Source organism: Chaetura pelagica, unplaced genomic scaffold (genome assembly GCF_000747805.2).
Source record: "Chaetura pelagica isolate M959 unplaced genomic scaffold, ChaPel_1.0 scaffold119, whole genome shotgun sequence".
NCBI classification, from domain to species: Eukaryota; Metazoa; Chordata; class Aves; order Apodiformes; family Apodidae; genus Chaetura; species Chaetura pelagica.
Genome location: NW_009954406.1, coordinates 2,329,525 through 2,348,299, shown reverse-complemented (window position 1 = coordinate 2,348,299; position 18,775 = coordinate 2,329,525).

Below are 18,775 nucleotides of genomic sequence, written 5' to 3'. Positions count from 1 at the left end.
GAATTGAAGGTTTGTGTGTGTGATCATGAGTTAACTTTCAGTGATGTCGAGGCTATATTTTCCTTGGCAAAAGGATCACTTCACACAAGAAACTTCATTGCTTTGGTTTTGTGTTTTGAGTCATTGCAGTGTGATTAACACAATGCTCAGTTAATGCTGCATAGGTACATCTTTTCTGTTTATGACAGAATAATGGTTAATTATCACCTATCAAAAGGATAAATACTTTTTCATTAAATTAAATAGAACTTTTAAAAATGTTACTATTTCAGCTTGTGAATAAGTTTATCAAAACAAATGCATATTTTCAGCTTCCTGAAACTTCTGTTTTCATGCTTAATTTCTGTTTTTAAAAGTGGAACATATTTCTTCCAAAGAAGGCAAGGCAAAAATCAAAGCCATGGATCTGTTTCCAAGTCTCTGTTTCTAGGTTCTTGAGGGCAGCACAGCAGCTTTTTCCTCTAATGGAATAAAAAAGATCAAACTGTGCTAGCATGCAGTGCTACAGTCCAACAGCTTCCACCAGCTCAAGTCTTTTTTTAGCTACTTTTTATTAAGTAGTCCCCTTGCCCTTGCAGCACTTGTCTATCAAAACTGCCTACTACTCCTTAGACACATGCAGTTTTTCTTTCTTTAGTACAGTGATGTATCCACATGGGTGGACATTAGTGTATCAGTAACCTGTAAGAAGAATTGATGGATGTAAATTGCTTTAAAACAGTTATGGGAAATATGCTAATTTTTAAATATTGCCTCTTTTAAAATCCCACCCGGAGTCCTAATCTATTTTAAATACTAAAGAATGAAATCAAAGTTCTGTCCTTGCACATGGACTTGATTACACATGTATTCTATATGAAAAAATGCCAGACCTCCCCATGAGGAAACCACATGCAGTGGAGTTACCAGGAAGTGCAAGGTACTGATCTAGAGCTAAACTGCTTCAAAATTTGGGGACATTTGGATGTAGACTCCACCTCCTCTCCCCTTAAATCTTCTAATTCTCCTCTTGCTCCTTGGTAGTGATGGATTTAGTGAATATAAAGTTATTGCCTATCTGAAATCTCTCCAGTGTAGACAAAAAAGCTTCACATTCTGTGGTCAGAACCTGGGCTTTAATTTACATCTATACTGATGACCTGGTTTGTATGTGTTTGTTTTTTGTTGTGCTGTTTTTTGTTTTTCTTTGAACCCACATCAAACTGAGTACCCTGTGTTCACCTCCAAGTGTGTACACTGCGATTCACAAAAGGTAGATGTGCTAGACAAAGGAATGTCTGCCCTGAAGCATGTCAGCTCTAAAGAGGCATGAGCAGTCGCACAGAACAATTGCAGCATGGCCAGTAGGCATTGCATCTGGGGTGCTTTGTGGAGCAGATGTGGTTTTCAGGTTTCTTTTTTTTTTCTTTGGTTGAGGTTTTCTGTTTGGAATAGAGGAGAAGAAGGAAACTGGGACACTGCACTATGTGCCTATACTCTCTGTAATCAAGAGAAGGAATGGAAGATAGCAGCAGGTGAAGGACATGAAGTTAAAAATCAAAATTAGGCACAAGTAGATTAAGGAAACCAAAAGGCTGAGTATGGGAGAGGAAATACTGGGTTGAATCTTTGCCCTTCTTTTTTCTGTTTATATAGCTACATCTTGTACATTGTGTATAAGAGCCATATGAGAAATCATGGGTAGCAAAAAGAATGTTGTTCCTCCTTAGAATGAGAGCAGGGATGAACAGTGCCAGAATAAAGGTGATATGTGTATGAGGGAGGGAGAAAATGAGGGCTGCAAAATCTTTTGCATGTTAGCAGACAGATGTGTTAGAGGCATGAACCATCTGACAGTGTATGGTTTTGGTTTCAGATTATTCTGAAAACAGTGTAGGCTGAAGTATGAGAAGATGGTGGTGTTACTTTCAGCTGTTCTATAAATCTGCTCCCAAATCTTTTGTATATTTAGTCCAGGATTTTTATCAGCATAACTGTACTAGTTATGTAGTATGATCTATGATTATTTCTTCTTAAGCTACTAACAATGTGGTGCCAAAGTCAGTATTTCTTCTCCAGCTCTCCTCTCCTCCTCCAGCTCTCCTCTCCTCTTCTTCATACAGAACTAGGTTGACGTTATTTAGAATGATGAGGCTTTTACAATGACTTCTGGGACCAATGCACAGAAATGGCTCTCATCTGACTAGTTTGTGAAATCTACTGGTGAGTGTGACAATGCTCCCTTCTTACCAATACAAATAAGATGGAAGCATAATGATCAACGTGGGCATGTGAACAGGACTATGTATTGCAGCTACTTTGACACTATAAACAGCCATTATCTGATCAGGTATGTGTGTGTCTTCATGGAGATTAGCATGTGTACTTATTTACAAGGGTGACTTCAAAGTAATATTGTCTTGCACTGCAGTGTTAGGTTACACTTCACTGGCAGGATTTGAAGAATGCTAGAGCAGCGAATTGAATCCACAAGCAGACTGAAGTGGTCCATCCATTAAGTGCTGCTCTGGTGGAGGAGGTTCACACTTTGGTTTTGCTTCTGCTCTGTGGATTTTGACTAATAGTTGTGTGGCAATCAATGCTGTGATCATCAATAAGCCAGAACAATCTGTGATACAAACAATCTTCATCATTTTTTGTCTAAACTTAAATCACGGTATTGGTGGGTTTGTACTGTGACCCCACAGACAGCTGTTTTGGCAGCACTGTAAGAAGTAACAGCTCTGCACATGTGGGAACAAGGACCTGGAGAAACCTTCCAGCTTGCTTTGCTGCCACCCCAGTGTACCATATGTATCCTGGTGATGTGACACCCCTGTTAGGATTTCTGCACTCAATATAAGTGGCTCTCTTTTCACTTTTCAGCTTTTTACTCCTCATATACCTGCCAGAGGTAAAAGCTGCTTTGTGCCTGTTCAGATGTCTGTGGCCACAGTCTAAGCAGGATCAATTAAATTATTTGGCTTAAAAACAACCCCTAAGGATGCACAGGAAAATGTTTCGTGTATGTTGTATTGTTTCACATGATAGACCTGCTAAGGTATGTTCACAGGCACTTGAATTATCATGGCCTGTGTGTGAATCTTTACTACACTCACAGCTCATACAAAAACACCCAGGGCATTGGTACAGGTATTGTTAGAAAGGTACCTGTGGCATCTGGCACTCAGTGCAGACAGACCAGCCAGTGATTACACAGGATTTAGGAACAGAGGTTCAGATAAGTGATTTAACTGGCTACAGAGCAATTCTGGCTTTCAAATTTAGCATTTACTGATGTTTCATGTACTATGATAACCCATATTACAAAACAGAGGACTTCATATGTCCTGCAAGAGAGTTTCTCAACATTTCTGCTTTTAACTGGCTAGGGTTGACATAAAGGAAAGCATAGCCTGTAGGGGCTAATAACTGCTAGTCAAATATGCTTCCTTACTTATTGTACAGAAATCTTTTGCCTACAGATGATAAGTTTTAAAATATTATAAGTCAGAGAGTTATAACATTCATGTTACTTAAAAAATGTATTATACATGGATACTAAACTGTACAAGAAGTAAAACCTAAGCAGCATGGCAGATTTTTTTTCTTGCATCATTCTTTACCAAAGTGGGATGCTCTGGCATGAAACAGCAGCACACACCAGATGCCTTTGTATATATTTGTCTTCAGAAAGCCAAGGGAGCTGCAGCACCTCAGTGACTCTGCACAGCACCATTAAAAGTATAGTACAGGTACTTTCATCCTCAGAGGTCTCTGTGCCCTGAAACTACTGGGAAGGTCAGGGTTTAAGATGAAGTAATGTCAGTCACCTTGACCTGTAAATTAATTTTAACTACTTATTTTTTTTGAGCTAGGGATTTTTAAGTCTTAAATATGGCATTAAAATGAGGTTCTCTTGGTCTGAACCTCTTCTGAAAAACTAGCATCTAGTTTTTCTTAAGAGAATAATGACCATGTTGAAAGATATGGAACTGCCTCTTCCTTTCCCTCCCCACCATCTCTTCTTCCTCCTCCTGCACTGGTTAGTGCTATCTCCCTTCTCAAACTGAAGTTTGCAGTAACTTTGCTTTGTATTTCAGTGTCTTTGCTTTACCTGTTGTGAGGCTAGGGGCTCTATGTGATGAGAGACAATGGAATAATGCACTAGTCCTGCTATCCTTTCTCTTTTTCAGCACATCAGAACTTCTACTTGCTACAAGAAACACTATGAAGAAGAGTGAAGTTATCTCATTTTCTGAGGTAGATAGAAAATCTGAGGGAAGTTACTGTATATTCTGCATCATTGACTTCAGGCTAAAGATACATCCTTTTCTTCTGTGGTGTTGCTGAGACAAACTAGCTGTGCAAGCTCTGTACAAATGACCAGCTGTGGGGAAATGGCTGATGCATTTGCACAAAGTACTGATCTCAAGTCCTTCTCATGTGCTAACATGTTTCCTGTTTCTCCATGTGCACTGATGCTAATGGCAGAAAAGCTTGTTCAGACCTCACCTGCATGTCTAAAGTAGCATGTGGTTTTGACTGGCTGTAGTGCAGAGAAGTAAGCAGACAGCTGGAGAAACTGTAACTCCTACAGCATAACTGAGTAGTTTTGACCTTCCAGTTTTAACATGATATAGAAATTCACATAATGAGAAGAAACTGAGGGTAAGGAAGAGCAGCCCAGGAAACTTGTTCATCGAAGTTGTCCATTTGTTTAGGTCACATATTCTTTCTGTGGAATTATTATCTACAAATCACTTTTGACACATGTTGAGCTTTTTCTTACTGCTCAGTCTTAAGTCCTAAAAGTGAAACCTTGAAGATGTAATAAACTAAATTTTTTTTTTTTTTTCTTTGGAGATCTTGCAAAGGAAAGGATTGAATGCACTGTGCTGATGCAATAATGAGTTACTATCACAGTTCTGTTGACATCACTGCTGAATCCCAAAGATAGATGTAGAGGGCAAAAATGTAGAGGTTTTGTGGCAAAACCACAAAAAATGCTGTTTGTGATAGGAAAAATCTGCTGGACAGATTAAAATTGTTAACATTGGTAAGAGGCTGTTAGATGTGTAAGATTAAATAAAATGGAAAATAAACTAATAACTATTTTTTGACTTCAGGAACTCAAGCAGGTAGCACTCACTTCATTTGGCTATCTCTGTAGAATGACTCATTTGTCCAGACGTTTACAATTAATAAGAAGCAAATATGGAAGAGTGTAGAAAAATAGGCTTTTCATGGTTTCTCCTGAGTTAATTATACTGCAGCCTACCCAGTTTCTCAGCTGATCTTTCCAAAAGGCTTGTTACTTTGAGCATCCCATCAATGGCAGCTGTTTGGTTTTGGTTTTGTGTGTGTGTCTGTTTTTTAGTAGACTTGTATGTAATGATGTGATATTCTAGATGCCTGTTTTATTTTGAGTGGGGACAGGGGGAGCAGGGTCATGAAGAAATGTCTTTGCAGCCTTGCCACAAACATTTCAGCTGGCTGGACGTCCTGTGAGGTCCATGCTAACTGGAACTGTTGAACACCATGTAAGGTGTGCTGCAGAAATATCCTGTATTCTGTGTATAACTGTAAAGATGAAAGAGAATTCTGCTTGTCTGCACTTTTGCTTTAGGCCTGCTTTTCCTATTTTCCTCCTAAGGATGCTGCCTGATTTCATTCTTGCCTGTTTGAAGGTGGGTGGAAATAAAAAAAGTTACATTTTTTAGAAAAAGCCAAACTGCATTAAGGGCATATGCTGTCTTTTAAGCTTATCTTAATTTCACCTTTTTTACTTTATTTCTTCAGGAAAATCACTGTTAATATACATTTGCCCTAATATACACAATAATGGGTTCCCCATCATGATCAGTGCACATTGCTCAATTTATATTGCTCACAGAACATCCCATCTTCAGGACTACAGCATATCCAGCTTCTTTTGTCTTTTATTTTATTTTATTTTATTTTATTTTATTATTTTATTTTATTTTATTTTATTTTATTTTATTATTTTATTTTATTTTATTTTATTTTATTTTATTATTTTATTTTATTTTATTTTATTTTATTTTATTATTTTATTTTATTTTATTTTATTTTATTTTATTATTTTATTTTATTTTATTTTATTTTATTTTATTATTTTATTTTATTTTATTTTATTTTATTTTATTATTTTATTTTATTTTATTTTATTTTATTTTATTATTTTATTTTATTTTATTTTATTTTATTTTATTATTTTATTTTATTTTATTTTATTTTATTTTATTATTTTATTTTATTTTATTTTATTTTATTTTATTATTTTATTTTATTTTATTTTATTTTATTTTATTATTTTATTTTATTTTATTTTATTTTATTTTATTATTTTATTTTATTTTATTTTATTTTATTTTATTATTTTATTTTATTTTATTTTATTTTATTTTATTATTTTATTTTATTTTATTTTATTTTATTTTATTATTTTATTTTATTTTATTTTATTTTATTTTATTATTTTATTTTATTTTATTTTATTTTATTTTATTATTTTATTTTATTTTATTTTATTTTATTTTATTATTTTATTTTATTTTATTTTATTTTATTTTATTATTTTATTTTATTTTATTTTATTTTATTTTATTATTTTATTTTATTTTATTTTATTTTATTTTATTATTTTATTTTATTTTATTTTATTTTATTTTATTATTTTATTTTATTTTATTTTATTTTATTTTATTATTTTATTTTATTTTATTTTATTTTATTTTATTATTTTATTTTATTTTATTTTATTTTATTTTATTATTTTATTTTATTTTATTTTATTTTATTTTATTATTTTATTTTATTTTATTTTATTTTATTTTATTATTTTATTTTATTTTATTTTATTTTATTTTATTATTTTATTTTATTTTATTTTATTTTATTTTATTATTTTATTTTATTTTATTTTATTTTATTTTATTATTTTATTTTATTTTATTTTATTTTATTTTATTATTTTATTTTATTTTATTTTATTTTATTTTATTATTTTATTTTATTTTATTTTATTTTATTTTATTATTTTATTTTATTTTATTTTATTTTATTTTATTATTTTATTTTATTTTATTTTATTTTATTTTATTATTTTATTTTATTTTATTTTATTTTATTTTATTATTTTATTTTATTTTATTTTATTTTATTTTATTATTTTATTTTATTTTATTTTATTTTATTTTATTATTTTATTTTATTTTATTTTATTTTATTTTATTATTTTATTTTATTTTATTTTATTTTATTTTATTATTTTATTTTATTTTATTTTATTTTATTTTATTATTTTATTTTATTTTATTTTATTTTATTTTATTATTTTATTTATCTATCATCATTTCACCCAGGTGTCAGAAGATTTTTTTACATAAATTAGTGTTGGCCAGATACAAAGCTTTGGCTTTGTCAGATGCAAACATGAAAATCTTCCTGTGAAGAGAGATGTATCTAAGGCATGAGGCATTCATGACTCAGAGGAGTGTCAGGCAGGAGCCCAAAGGGAACTTCTTTATACACGTGCATGGCCAGAGGCTGTGAGAGGACGTGTTCATCCTTGCAGGTGTCCTTGCAGCATTCTCTGCTTGCATGGAGCCATCCTTCTGCTCCTGGCTGAGAAAGAGGACCAAGGGGTGTTTCTTCTTCTTGCAAATGGGCTGCAAAGAAACCCACAAGGAGAGGAGGTAAGCACTGAGATCCTTAACCTGCTGGTGAGTGAAATGTGATCCCAGGAAATCAGGCTTCATTTTCTTCTTATTTTTTGTCAGAAAGATCAGCCTGTCTCATTTCCACCATTCTATCCACCACTTTAATTTTTTAAGCTGTAGCAATCCCCTTGAGACCTTCTCTACCAGAAATAGTTTTGACTGGGTGCATACAAGAAATTACAACATTGAAGGGGCAGAGAGGACTTACAAGAGTGGGAGTGATGCAGAAAGTTAATGTTTAGGGTCAGGACCTTTGAGGGTCTAGCAGCTACACTCCTAGGACTGTCAGACATCTTATCTAATGATTATTTCAAATACATAGGAGGGCCCTTACACCCCTTGCACTCTCAGAGCAGGCCCTTACATTTGGATGCAAAGTGGTGCAGGAAGGAGCAGAGGCTCTGTGTTGCCTGCCTTTGATAAGATCAGAGTAACTGAGAGCGTCCTTGGGAAAACTACACAGGCACCAGCGAGCTGTAGATGCCTCGGGGTTGGGTGGCAATTGTAGTGGAATTTTTGAGATGATAATTTTGGGCTTAGCTGCAATTCTGCCTAAATGTCTTACTGGAGGTGGTCCTGACTTCTGCAGTGTGTTGTCAGTTGTAACATGGTTTTGAATTAGATTTAAATAACACATCAATAATGCAACTTTCCACTTGGAGCCCTTCCTTACAAATGGAGACTCCTAACTTTTCATACTGACTCTAGCTTGCTCCTAAAGCAGAAAGACATATATTGAAGTTCCTTCCATTTTGACATGTGTAAGGGGTTAAGTCATTCTTGAACAGTTTATCGCTCATCAATTGTAATTAAATATGTTTATATTAAATTATGTGCTGTAATTAATGTAAAATCTTTTAGCCTGTGCTGTTATTAGAACCAGATGCTGAAGTATCAACAATATTTCAACATGACTGTGCTGCCTTGCCAGCTGTCTAACTGTAATTACTTTAATCTCAGCTTGTTATCTAATTATCACCTTTGTAAAGGCAAAAGTACTCTCTAATGCGTACTGATTGTTTCAGATGATGATGAAGAGCGTGAAACAGCTGTCAGATATCTTAGCCCTGCTTATCTGGATTAGAAAACTTATTGGGAGGCCTACTTTGCTTCAAACCCTCCTGACAGAAAATGGGACAGTGGGAAAGGGTTGTTTGTTTTTTTTTTCACCTTGTTTACCCTAGAAATGTGATTCCGGTAATCAGCAGAGACAATAGAAATGGATGAAATAAGGTAAACAATTACTGTTCCCAGGAAAAAATAGCAAGACAATGATATAGCTCCAAGTGTGATGATGTATGAATTTTCTAGAGGGCTATGTTTGTCTTCTTAAAATTTATGTTTTTACTGCAGTGCTGGAGAATTACTCTTAATTTAGAGACATGGGTTGTGCTGAAATGTAGTAGCAAATTTTGTTACATAGCTAGTGAGTTTCATATAGTAAATCTGTATATATAACCTCTTCCTGGGGAATTCTGAGTGTTTCAAGCACTGAATAAATTAAACCAAGAATTGTGTGATTTGCAGTTCTCTTTGGAGCCCTGATGTTGGAGTCAGTTTACAGAGCATTTCAATATCATGTAACTTTTAAGGAAAAGGCACAAATTCAGGATCCAGAATTTACCTAAATAACATTCAGGGAAAAAAAAATTAAAAGTTGACAGAACAGTGAAGTAAAAATCTCAGTGGATTACTGGATGAGTAAAATTTAAGTAAAGGTGAACTTTGCTTTAAATTCTGCTTTTTTTTTTTTTTTCTTCTGTTTATCTGTTCCCAACTCCAAGCAGTGCTGACAGTGATGGTAGTTCAAGACTCTTCTTGGAAGAGGCTGGTTTTTAAATTGAAGTAATTTTTGTGGGTGTGTCAGTATCAATGGATAAGAAATAAAGCAATTTTACAATCGTGTCTTCATACCACTAGTGTTTTTTTTAAAATGGAGCTGAGTAAGGCTTCCTGTGATTGAAGGATATCATTGTTCATGCTGGCATGGTTTGAAGGTTGCTGAAGTATGTGAAAGTAGATGTCTTCTCTTTCTCTGACACTCTCTATACCATAGCAATATGTCATTCTACTAACTATACTAAGAATAAAGATTTTTTTTTTAAGGGTAGGAGAGATGTTTTTTGTGTGCTCTTTCCCAGTTTGAGATCAGGACATAACTTACTAGTTATTTTTTTTTAAAAAGATGATTTTTCTGCTGTTGATTTAAAATGCTTTGTAAGCCACTTCTGTGACAAGGGATGTGCTCCAATGAGGCAGTGAAACATCAATTGAGAACTGCTGAGTACCTTCACCTTTTAGGAATGCTCAGTGATATAAGGAACTTTTTGAACTTGTGTACAGGAGCTGTAGGAGTAGCCAGGTTTCAAAATAAGCTTTATTGGCCAAATGTTTAAACAGCTGTTTTTTTCTCCTCTTCCACCTCATGTTGTCCTTGTAGTTCTAACCTGACTTGTACATAAAATATGGCTCATCCCAGCAGAAAGCTTCAGTGCTTGTCTTCCAAATTGAATTAAAAAGGTGTATAGTGTGGGAGTCTCTTACTTATCTCTTATTTTTCCAGCAAAACTGACCTTCAAATCACACCACCAGTGGACACCACTTTTGTACCATCTTTCTCTTAAAAGAGAAAGAACTTGAGTGCTGACAGGTTTGAGAGGATCCAGAACAGAAGCAGACTGAGACTGCAGAGCTCTGAAGGGCTCTGTGGGCTGGCAGGAGAGGAACCTGCTGCTGGGACTTCAAGGCCACTCTGTTCTGCAGAGCCCTAGCAAATGAGCCCCTGCATCTGACCATAGGTACAATTTCTATTTTGTGTATTTTAGCATTAAATGCTCAAATTAGGTATACTCCTTAGCACTTCACTTTTTTGAAAACCAAACCATTAAAGTAGAAATATGTTTACAGGACTTCATCTGAGGATGCCACTGTACTAATTAAAGGAGAGCTGGTGATGCACTGACAGTGAAGACTCATCTGAAGTTAAGATGAATACTGAGTTGTGTTGACTTGGTGGCAAATATAGAAAAGGAGCAGAATCTAGAACTCTCCATTCTCTTAAATCCACTCATAATGATAATGCGTTTGCTTTTGCTTTTTCATGAGTTAATGTAAAGTAGATTTCTTGTAGGAAATTTTCTTAATACTTAGACTTGTTTGTCACTCAATGCAAGATTATCTGCAAGTGTTGAAATGAGTTAATATGTTTGTCTTTCCTTTGACCAATAGGAGTATTTTTTTAAACATTGAGAGACATCTGATGAAGATACTATAAAATAAATATTATTTTAAACTACTTTTGATCAGCACTGTCTTCTCTATGAAAATATTTTTCATAGAGAATATGAGTTATGTTTCATAGAGAATATTCCTCAATATTTTTATCAACAATCTGGATCAGGGAACAGAGTGTGCCCTCAGCAAGTTTGCTGATGACACTAGACTGGGAGGAGTGGCTGACACACCAGAAGGCTGTGCTGCCATTCAGTGAGTCCTGCACAGGCTGGAGAGTTGGGCAGGGAGAAACTTGATGAAATTCAACAAGGGCAAGTGTAGAGTCTTGCATGTGGGGAAGAACAACCCCATGTACCACTTCAAGTTGGGGGCTGACCCGCTGGAGAGCAGTGTAGGAGAAAGGCACCTGGGGATCCTGGTAGACAGGAGGATGACTATGAGCCAGTAATGTGCCCTTGTGGCCAAGAAGGCCAACGGCATCCTGGGGTGCATTAGAAAGGGTGTGGTTAGTAGGTCAAGAGAGGTTCTCCACCCCTCTATTCTGCATTGGTGAGGCTGTATCTGGAGTATTGTGTCCAGTTCTGGGCCCCACAGTTCAAGAAGGACAGGGAACTGCTTGAAAGAGTCCAGTGCAGAGCTACAAAGATGATTAAGGGAGTGGAACATCTCCCTTATGAGGAAAGGCTGAGGGAGCTGGGTCTCTTTAGCTTGGAGGAGACTGAGGGGTGACCTCATCAATGTTTACAAATATGTTAGGGATGAGTGTCAGCCAAGCTTTTTTTCAGTGATGTCTAGTGATAGGACAAGGGGCAATGGGTGCAAACTGGAACACAGGAGGTTCCACATAAACATCAGAGAAACTTTTTTACTGTGAGAGTGACAGAGCCCTGGGACAGGCTGCCCAGAGAGATTGTGGAGTCTCCTTCTCTGGAGACATTCAAAACCCACCTGGACACGTTCCTGTGTGATGTGCTCTGGGTGATCCTGCCCTGGCAGGGGGGTTGGACTGGATGATCTTTTGAGGTCCCTTCCAGCCCCTAAGATTCTGTGATTCTGTGAAAATGTATTTAAAATTAAGCTTATGGTGTGCAAAAAGTAGAAAATAGCCCCTTGCCATCTTTAGCAGAAACCTTTTACTTGTATGGGAACTATATATTGGCCCATTAAACTATAATGGCTTCTTCCTTTTATCAGGTCAATGAACCATGAACTCAAGCATCTCCTCAATAGGCCCTGACACGACTGCTACTTCTGTAAAGGAGCCATTAGCATATTTCAGGTTAGTGACTTGCTAATAACAAATTCCCAAGGAAGTGGCCTGACATGGCTGCCAGTGCAAGGCCTGCTGAAAAAAAATAACAATACAAATGACCGTCAGTGAATAATGATAAGGTGAGAAATTGAATGAAATAAAGATTGAAATGTGCTCTCCTCATGTGGGATTTATCCACCTCCCCCCTCCAGTGGGTTTAAAATATGCATGTACACAGAATCTTAATCCTCACTGTAGTTTTTTTTTCATGTGGTTGTTTTTTAAAGAAAAGGCCTTTAGTCTATAGCAGTTTTGCATATGTGGAAAAATACATAAATATTGTATGTGAATATATGTATATTCACATGCTAAATATCTATCTATCTATCTATCTATCTATCTATCTAATTTGTTACTCTGTGTATTGTTTCTTTATGTGTAACCATAGAGCTGTGGCTGAAATTGTGATGTTTTTGAAGTTAGCAGCAACTCTGACTTCATTTTGTGCAGGATTTAATTTTGTCTGGAAAAGAGAGACTGTGAACAATGTCCCTCACCTGAGCTGTTTTATATTAGTCTCGGACAAAGAAGCCTGAAAGCTTATATGACTTATTTTCTTTAAATGAAATGTTGGAACACTAAAAAGAAATTATATGATGGGGCAAAGTGTTTTCCTCAGTTCATAAGGCCTTTTATTTCTGTTAGCTCTTAGGATTAAAGGCTAAGATGTTGAGGTTGAAAATGTTTACTAATCACAGGGAAGTAATTTCAAAGGTCTGTGAATTAAGGCTTCTGGTATTTAAGGGTATCATCCTTTGTAAAGACAAGGATCAACAGAGGAATGTGCAACCACAGGGACGTTACTGCAGGTATGGGGAGGAGAGTTTAGGTTACAGGAGCCAGATTCAGTCCACACTTAACTGAAAGGAAAAGGCTTGTGCTGTTCTCTGAGAGCTGGATTGGTTGGTTTGGTCCAAGCAAGGAAGGTGTTACAGAGATGTGAGAGAGGAATATGGCAGCTTTGAGAGAACAGAGAGAGACAGAAAGAGAAGTGCTGGTATGGTCAGTGTCAAGTAATCTGGTGTGCTTGACAGCTACAGGTTACAGCAAAAAGTAGGGAAACTTAGGTTTGTGCTTCATAAATACAATGTAGCATCGACTGACTTTGCCAGTGTAACAGAAGCTGTTTTGTTTTGCAACTTTTGCTTATGTTTCTAGAAAACTAAGGTGGGGAAGGTTTTTCCTTTGGATACTTAGGACAGTGTAGGTATCAAGTGAATGTGTTTGTTGTTGCCTTGTAAGGCACAATCTAAACCCAAGAATTTAGTTGCATGCTTTGCATGGCAGTTTAATAATAGCACAACATTTCCAGCTAGTGAATGATGGCCTGGATTATTTTTCTGTAATTCAAATAAAATATTAGAGTTTTCTTTAATAATGGGACTTTGGGTAGAAGAACCTCATTCAGTGTTGCTGTCTGTAGCACATAGATCTGCACAAGTGGTGAAGAGCTGGTGCAGCAGGGCTTGGAAGTAAGACTGTCAGCTTAATACATTGTGTGAAAATTGGGGCCAAAGGTCACCAATCTCCTGGTACACAAATCTCCCTCTGAGAATCTCATTTCATTCAGACTATCAGTTAGATTAGAAATACCCTAATTATCCTGCTGAAATTAAATTACTTTATGTAAGGGTGATATAATGAACAACCATAAAGAAGCTATACAACCAATCATCCTATTAGTCACAGCAAGACTAGACTATACACTAAATGGCTCTGGTTTGATTATTGCGGGCTGGTCTGTGCCACGTAAAGTGGGGGAGGAAGGGAAAGACCTAAGGGAAGACTAGTTCTGATTTCTATTCCTGTTTTACTGGTAGAAGAAACCCCAGTGAATGTATTCTGGGTGAAAAAAAGTGTATGGTTGACTGTCAGTGCAGGCACAGTGTAGTAGGCTTCATGATTTATGAAGAGCTAATCAGGATCTTAGGACATAGTGAGTTACACGGCTACAGAGAGCAGGGGGAGAGCTGGGGTAGGTTGCTCCAGCACCTCAGCTAACCAACTCTCTCACAACTGTCTTATTTCATAGACACACTTGAAGTTACCTGTAGTCATCACTGCTGGGGGAAGGTGAGGGTTTAGCTGATCTTGAACTTGAAAGAGTAGAATTCTTCAATGGCTGGAGAAGCTCATTTGTTAAGAGTAAGCTGAAAAGACTGTGACTTTAATTTTTATTTAGTCCAGGACTGAAAAACATTCTATTTTAACAGGTGTTGCAAAGTCCTAGCAGACCCAGCGGGTGCATTGACCAGCTCCATCATGTTTCTGCTAGAAAAGCCACTACTGTGATGGGCTGTGATTTTCACTTAAGCTGGATATTTCAGTAGAGAGATTAAAAGGCACAGAGAGAGCGTGAGCAAACCAGCTGCTCGTCTCTGCTTCGTTGTCTTTCTTACTCAGAATTTTAAAATGGTTTACTGAGTAACCATTTTGAAGAACTCAGAGGTGTTATTGTACAAGGACAGATGACTGTTTTGAAAGGTCAGAAGATCTTCAGAGACCTGCTTAATGTACATTTGCTTATTTTAATTGTTATACTTCAGAGGGTCTATTTACTATGAAAGGATAATGAATAATTTAACCCTTAAAATCCTAAAGTTTTAAAGGAAATGGATGCTGTGAGCTACTAACATCCTAAAACTAGCTGGATTTATTGTTTTCTTCTTCCAGATAATGCATAAGAAGCAGAGTAACTTCTTTTGGTTATCATACCATTTTGGGAGAGGTGAGAAAGGAGAAATATTTTTTTAATTTTCATCTTCTCATTGAAAATGTTCTGAGTAAATCAGCATTGATGCCAGGAGACAGTAATTCAGAATTATTCTTGTGTAGAATCTTCAAGGGAATACTAAGCCTGCTCCAATTGACCTTATGTGACCTCCATTCAAACCAGAGGACAGCTAGAAACAACTACACTTCACAACATTTTTCACTGAAACTTTGTTATGTTGGTGTTTTCAGTTTAATAAAAAACTGACTTAGCTGGAACTAATATGCAGGACTTCAATTATGGCGTCTGGAGGAAGCAGAGTTTCCCTGGTTGCTCTGAGCAGAAATCCTTGCTGTTTCTGTAAATTTGCTACCTGAAAACCTATTGAAAATTCTTCCTGTTTTATTATATTCACTTCTGCATATTCTCTAATTTTTGTGTGTGATTAGGAGAGGATGGGTTGAGAAATTAATATCAAGGAATGGAAATACCCTTAAATTATAGTGCCTTTGAAAATAAAATAACACTGACAACAAATGATGTAAATTTTATTTATTTATTTATTATTTTGAAGTTACACAGTCAGCAACTTGATCTGTGAGGCCTTGGAGAGATCTTATGGTGTAACCTCCATCTGTGAGTTTAACAGCTGGAGAGAACCACCAGGTTTGTCGAGGATCCACGGTAAATGGTGTTATGGTCATTGAAATTGAGCCCTTGCTCCAGAGGTAAGTTCAGTACTGTGATTTTATACCTCATGTAATTTTCTTTATGCTTAGATATTCTAGAAGCATTGTGTGGCTGCCATGGACTGCCTGCATTCCCTGATGTGGGTGAGTTTGTACAATAAGTTGACATACTGCTTAGCGAGAGTCATCTAAATTCCTTGAAGATGTCAGACTTTTCTTTCTTTATTATTTTTTTTTAATGCATTTCTCTATTTTTGTGAGATTTCCTTAGCAATCTGTGTCATGTAGACACCCTATATGACCCTTTGGAGAAGAGGGAGGAAAAGAGATGCCTGGGACGTTGTGTGTGCAGTACATCTGTGCACAATTTATCACAGTGTGGCAAAGGCAGAGAAAGGCTACAGAGTACAATAATTAAACGGATGACTGATAAGCAACATCTGGGTTGATAGGATTTTTTAAAAAACATAAGTCTCTAATTGTGCAGCCTAAAAATCTTTCATGAGTGCATATATTTATGTAATAAGCTTTTTTAGCACAAAAAAAAAAAAAAGTTGTATTATTTAAACACTTAGAGGAGATGCAGCAGTCTAGCAAGTAGTTACGTTGATCTCTCTGAGACTCTTCACAAGAAAATGTTTGTGTGATTTGACCTGTCTCAAGGTAAATGTTGTTAACATTGCTTGTCTCAGAAATTAAATACTATAAGTGGAAAAGCGGTTAGATATCAGAAAAAGGTTTTTCACCCAGGGGGGAGTTGAGCACTGGAACAAGCTCCCCAGGGAAGTGGTCACAGAAGTGTTTGGATGATGCTCTCAGACACATGGTGTGGTTCTTGGGGTGCCCTACACAGGGACAGGAGTTCAACTTGATGATCTGGATGGGTCCTTTCTAATTCAGCATATTGTATGACTCTATGAAAACTCCATGTTTGATTTGAAAACTTAGGTTGGGCATGCCCCCAGAGTGGGACCATATTCTTTTGCAGATTGGCACAGTTGAGAGAGGTACATCCTTATGCAAGGCTGTGGCTCCTAGCTGTTACCTTAATTGATTGAGTAAGAACTTATTCTGTGAATAAGTTCTGCCAGGTTGCTTCTTTCTGTGTTTTCATAGTAATAGAAAGAAAATGTAGCAAGTAATGCAGTCCATGCAAACACACTGGGGTGGTGTGATGTTTTGAGTTCTCACTGTAAAACCAAAAACTAAACCAAAATTAGTTGCACTTAAACAAAGTGTATGAGATGGATGTGTTAAAAGTTCAGCCTTTCAAACTGGCACTTTGGTTATTGAATTTAAGCACAAATCTGAAGTTTTGATTTGTCTAATGTTGGTGTTTAGGATGGCTTGTGTTGATGCCTTCAGATTTTCTATAGGATTAAATCATATCAGCTCTTATGTGCAGATAATTATTGAAAAGAACAGGTTGTATTGAATCAAAATTGTACCAAGGTGTAATTGTTCCTGTGCGTCCGTGACAATGTGTCTTGCTTGCAGTGTAGGGGGAACGTGAGTTCCTTTGTACTTCAGCATCCAAGCAGAGATTTCCATTTAATTTGTGTGCTAGAGGCTTTTGATTGTGAAGCAAAACAATTACATTTTTTCAGTCTGCTATTCTAGACTTAAACATTTTATGTAGTTTCCTGCTTTGCATTCTGGCTGTGATTTATTTTTAAAAAATATATATTTTTTTCAAGTATTAGATATCTGGTGTTTTGGGGTTGTTTTGCGAGGAATTGTTTAACCTGCTTTTTTGAGTCACATTTGCTGCATGAGTTCTGCAGAGCAGATCATAGAGTATTTTTGGTAGCTGAGGAACATGCTTTCTGTTATGAAGTTCTATGTCCTTTGAGGTAGAAGAGGTTCCCTTTCTTGTGGTTAACCCATTAGCCCTGGTGTGCTTCAAGAAAAGCTTTTGCATTTGGAGTGAAAGGGTGATGATTCTCAGGTCAGTTCTTCATAGGTTCATTTTCCCCAGGCCTATATTGCAGGAATGGTAAAAAAAGGAAAGGGGATTAATCCAAATCTGAAGACTTAGATTTACAGAAAGTGAACAGAAAGTTCACACAGATGTTATGATGCATAAATGCAAGGAGTTGTAACAAAAAAAAGAGGAACATTCCAAAAACATTTTAATATGGAGATTTAGTAAGCAAATACACCTAATGGAAATAATTGATCTCATACTAATATGTAGAAGAGTATTTGACAGTCCTAAGTTTTTTTAAATGTCAATTTGTGCATCATCACAATTTGTCTTCCATTTATTAAAGGCTATTCTTAACATTTTCATATTTATTTTCTTTAATTTGTCATGTGATTTACCATACATTTAATAACTCAAATTCATCATTGGTGGGCAAGTCTGTGATAAATCTGGCATATTTAACTTTGGTGAAAGTAAAGAAATAGTATAATTTTGGATTTCAGTAAAAACTTTTTTAACAACTAGGGCAAGATATTTACTTTTAATGGCAAGAATTATTCTCTTTTTTCTCTACCCCCTTCCCTTCTTAAATCCTTATCTAATTTATACTGAGCTTCAGGAGTAACCTCCTTATGTTTTAACTGCTGGGACAGAAGTAGATCAGGGAAAGGGACACTTTGTTGGCATAGTACGAGAACTTTAAAAAAATCAGAAGATGAGAAAGCAGACAAAGTATTAAAATAGTAAATAATAGTAGTAAAATTCTGTAACCAGTTGCCACAAAAAATTGCAGATATGTTGCAGGTTCAAAGAGAGACTAGACAACTTGTCGACAGATACTGAAAGGATTAAGCAGGGATGTGCCCTAGAAATATGCCAAGACAACAGTTTTGGATGCTGGGAGACGTAAGAAAAACAAAGCACAGGAAGTTATGAAGGTTACCTACTCTTATGAAAGAGCATCTCTTTTCTCCCTCTGTGGGAGACAGAAGGTTTCCCAGGATGGACCATTTATCTGAGCCAGCAAAGCATTGTGTGTGTTCAGAAGAGAAGAAGCTGTTTGATGTTAACCTTTTATTTAAGCCTTGCCTTTGCTCTTTGATGACTGGCAGTGTCTGAGTAAGTGCCAACTTGAACCTTCCCTCCTAAAGTGAGCAGGAGAACCTCCAGAGGATA